We start from the raw sequence: 4669 nt of genomic DNA, 5'->3' as shown, positions 1-4669 counted from the left end.
ACCCTCCTCTAGCTTATCTCTCCACGCTTCAGGCTCACTGCCTTTATTCCTGATGAAGGGCTTTTGCCCGAAATGTCAATTTCGAAGCTCCTTGGATGCTGCCTGAACTGCTGTGCTCTTCCAGCACCACTAATCCAAAATTTAATAAGAGTTTGATAAAGAAGTGATGGGTATGGTGCATGAGATGAAATTGAATGAATGTGATACATATGAAATTGCAGGAAGTCTTCAACAAGGCACCACACAGGATACTATTAGAAAAGATTAAGGAGTATGCTACAGGAGGAGGAGAAATAACACTAATTCATAAACAAATTTCAAACTTTTAGTCTGTGGGGAGTTATTTTGAAACATTTTTGAAACAGTTCACATTTTTCTTTTAATTTGTGAATAGTACAAAGAGACCAAAGAAGACATCATTTTCGAAGAAAATAAGCAAGTTGCATTTTTTTTCAAAATTTAAACTGATCTGTGGACTTTAATTTGACTTTGCCTGCAATGGAATTGTGGTAGCAATATAAACACCCAAACTCTCAATATCCAACACCAAAAAAGTGAGAAACATACAACAGAGAATCTGAGGCATCTCACATTCAGAATGCCTGGATATGTTTTCATGGATTCAGTGGTAAATTAGCAGACATCACAGTGTACCATGACAAAAATTATAGGTTCCTTATCAGGTTGGTAAGTGTAGTTTCATGAGCACATTATAGAATCATAAAATCCCTAGTAACTTTGTAATTGTAAATATATAAACTATGATTGAAATGGGTAGTTATGGATTGATAGATTTTATGAAGTCTTGCATTTTAAAAAGTACCTGTCATGGCATCTCAAACTGCTTACAGTCAATGAACTGCATTTACTGTTATGATGCCGATATTTACCTATTTACTATATCCTAAAAAAAACACATACTGCTTTTGGGATCTGTATTATTTCACATCAATTCTTCTTTCAATTTTTCTCCTTAACCTCTACTCAATACAGGAATTCAGTTGAATGTACATTTTTTTCAAGTAACCAATGAGCTTGAAGAGTGAATATTACTGGGCTGTTCTCCTGGGGCCCACATAAGTACACTTGCTTGCAAGGGTCATTAGATATCAATTAAAAACAGAAAGACTGGTGGATTTCTCTTTACTCCATCCATGGGGTCAACAAAATGAATTGAGTACCAAACAGTGTCTTTACCAATACAGACATGTGAAATGGAAGTGTAGTTTTATGGCCTGACGTGGATTTGAGATATTTTGTTGAAACCTGTAAAAGTGGTTTTACTGAAAGTATTTGTGTCCTCATGTTGCTTTAAGCACCAGTATGGATTGGGGTGTCTAAAGCAACTATCACACTCTCACCAAAGTACAATGCCTTTCTGCCAGAAAGGTTAACATTATCCTGAATCCAAACATTTTACAGTTGACAATCAGTATCACTGTCAGCCATGGTTCAGCTGGCAGCACTCTTTCCTTTAAGCAACAAGGTTCAAGTCCCACTACACGGCTTCAGTACAGAAATCTTGGCTGACACTCCAGTGCACTCCTCAGGGAGTACAGAGAAGCTGTCTTTCAGATGAGATTTTAAACCAAAACCTCATTTGCCAACTCAGGTGGACATAAATGACCCCTATAATGGCACTATTCAAAGATAAACAAGGGAGCTATCCCTGGTGTCCTGGCCAATATTTATTCCTCAACATCACAAAAATAAATTCAAATTATCTGATTGTTATTCCATTGTTGTTTGTGAGAGTTTGCTGGGTGCAATTTGGCTGCCATCTCTCCTACAGTGCAGCAAAAAAGTACTTCACTGGTTGGAAAGGCAATGTTTTTCTTCTTACAAGCATGTAACTAGGGAATCTCTAGTCACTCAGTTTTACTCAAGCAAAAGCACTTTCTAATAGATGTCATCAGTGCACCCGAGCAAAACATAACTCTGTTAAGTAGTCTACTGTTTCCTTCTTGCATTCAGTCAAAATTCAAATGCAGCTAATAGCCAAGAACACAGAATATAGAGAAAAATGTCTTATTTTGCTGGAAAGAACAGAAATTCTGTGTTTGGTTACATTATAGACTCCTTTTTATGTCTTCATCTGAGCAAGAAATCAACTTATTTTATCTCTTGCAATATACTTTGAAAATGCTTTGAAAAATCAAATGCTTCCTTTACTTTACCATTTTATTCAAGGAAATAGAATCTTCCAGTGGAGAGAGTACAACTAAAGATCATACATTTGGATCCTAGGTTGAGATGATTGTCCAATAGTGAGAGACTGAATAAATTGGGCCTATACTGTCTTGAGTTTAGAAGAATGGGAGGTTGTCTCCTTGAAACATATAAGAGGCTGAAGAAGCTTGACAACATCCACAATGAGAGGTTGTTTTTCTAGTTGGGGATGCTAGAACACAATGCTCAGTCTCAGGTGAAGGGGTTGATCATTTAGGAATGGGCTGAGGAGAAATTTGTGACTTCTTTGAATCGTTGAGGAATTAACAATCCTGAGGATTATGAATGTTCAGCTGTTAAATATATGTGAAGCTGAGATAGCTAGATGCTTGGTCTGACAGGATAATCAAGAGATATGAAGAGTGGGCAGGAAATGGGGCTGAGGCAGACGACCAACCTTCACAATATTGAATGGCACAGCAGACTCCACGGGCTGCATGGCCAACTTTTTCTCCTATTGCTTATGTAGCTCAGAAACCTCTCAACAACTCACCTGGATTAAGAGTCTTCATTTAATTTAACTTGACGAGGCACTGCCAAAAAGTGCTTCATTTCAAAGTAAAGCAAACTTTAAGTTGGTCTGCTGAAAATGACTCTATGACTAAATAGTACAGAAGTGTAAGAGGACCCTGTTTTAATAAAGAAGGTATATGGACATTAGTGAATTATTGTTTTCAAACAAATTCTTGATAAGATTCCTGTATGAAATTGTCAAATGCAAAATGACCAGCATTATTTAATATGAGTTAGCCAACACTTGTAGTTGGGGATGCTGCTTGGCCAGTATAGCCCAAAGGAAGGAATATATTTCATCCCATTCAAGTTTACTAAGAATAACAACTTTGAAAAAGACAAAAGCTATGAATTGATACAATTTATTCTTACAGCTATGAATATAATGGGGACTGACATGTATTTTCTTCTACTGGAGTAGATAAGAGGGAGGAGAGTTTGTATCCGTTACTCTAAAGTAAAATTAAAACATAAAGCTTGAATAAAGCACCTGAATCATTAATGAACATGCTTTTTAAAAAAAATTCATTTGCATTCAGCATATGATTATGGAAACTCTCACTCTCTCTGTTCTCCTGCAAATTAACTAAATGTATATACTATTTAGGAGCAATATCGTGAGAAACTTGTGTTTTGCCTCACTGCTATTTTAAAAAACCTATAATTCCAAAATCTTATTATCTAGATGTTTTTAATTGCCTTTCTATTGATGTTGGGTGAACAGTTGCTCATTGCATGCATGGACCGCGACCCCCTCCACCCTGATGAACAGAATGTACCGCAATTATTTGGGTTCAGACGTTATTCACCTTCAAAATCTGGTTGTGTAATTTCTGTTTGTATTTACACACTGACAGCACCAATTGTCGCTGGCCCTTTTCATTCCGGCGCCGGGGCCAGTCTGAAGGTGTCGCACACGCACTCTGATAGACAATCCCACACTGGCTGCAGTTTCCTCCCCCGCCCGGCTCTTTAAAGGCCTCTCGCTGTCTCCAAGCCTTTTTGAAAGTTAACTCTTTGATGTTAGCAAGTGTTGACAATAACAACGGCTAGTTTCACACATTAATCACATTATATATTACCTTGAGTTAAGTGAAAATCTCGTCTCTTCAAACACTATTTATGATTGCATTATATGATCTTTGGTAATGTATCCAGGAATAATATAGATGTAGACTCAGGATATTATGAAAACTGATGATCTGATATGAAGTGCAAACCTGTTTTAGTTAAATCACAATTGACAAAGACAAAGGAAAACGACTATGTAGTTTAAGCACTGAGGGAGTCAACACTCGTTGCATTAAATACAGACAATATAAGTCTGTTTATACTGCGGCTGTAAATTTGGACCAGTATTCGTTTTATTTTTGGGTTTAAGAAACTGTAATTAGGTACAAAAACAAAATACTGCGAATGCTGGAAATCTGGCATTAAAACAGAAAATTCTGGAAATACTCGGCAAATCTGACAGCATAGCAGGGAGAAGAGTTTATGTTTTAGACCTTGCATCAAGAGATAATTAATTGCAATTCATATGCTTTAGATTTGCGTCGAAAATGAGACTTTTAAGGAAGAACAGAGAAGTATGTGACCAGGTTTATGCGCATAGAATAGAATCATAGATTTTATCACTGGGTAGAGAATTCCACAAAGATTCACAATCCTCTCGAGTGAAGAAACATTCTCTTTCACAACGCAGCTGCTTTAGTTCAGATTATAAGCGTATGTAGTCACCTATGTAAAGTATTTCCCACGTTCCTTCTACACTGTTCATGTCCCTACCCCCCAAAAAAATTCAAGAAGGCAACTCACCACCACCAAGGCAAAGAGAGGTGGACAATAAATGCAACGCCCGAATAGTTTTTTTAAATTAAAAACAATGCAGTAAATTAGGATTTTGCTGCATTCGGCAACATATTGTCTT

General features: G+C 36.9%; 1 protein-coding gene across 3 annotated transcripts in view; it reads right to left on the bottom strand.

Moving 5' to 3' along the window:
• wnt5b (wingless-type MMTV integration site family, member 5b) overlaps nucleotides 1–4669 on the bottom strand; it is a 136422-nt gene that overhangs the window by 63318 nt on the left and 68435 nt on the right. The window contains exon 1 of one of the 3 annotated variants that reach the window (XM_043709317.1): nucleotides 3552–3809. The exons of the other annotated variants lie outside the window; for them this stretch is intronic. The gene's annotated coding sequence lies outside the window, so the exon portion shown is untranslated. Of the gene's footprint in view, nucleotides 1–3551; nucleotides 3810–4669 lie in introns of those variants that run through there. 3 annotated transcript variants of the gene reach the window in all.

The sequence above is a fragment of the Chiloscyllium plagiosum genome, chromosome 19 (genome assembly GCF_004010195.1).
Source record: "Chiloscyllium plagiosum isolate BGI_BamShark_2017 chromosome 19, ASM401019v2, whole genome shotgun sequence".
In the NCBI taxonomy this organism is placed as follows: domain Eukaryota; kingdom Metazoa; phylum Chordata; class Chondrichthyes; order Orectolobiformes; family Hemiscylliidae; genus Chiloscyllium; species Chiloscyllium plagiosum.
This window is presented reverse-complemented; position numbering and strand designations above follow the sequence as displayed.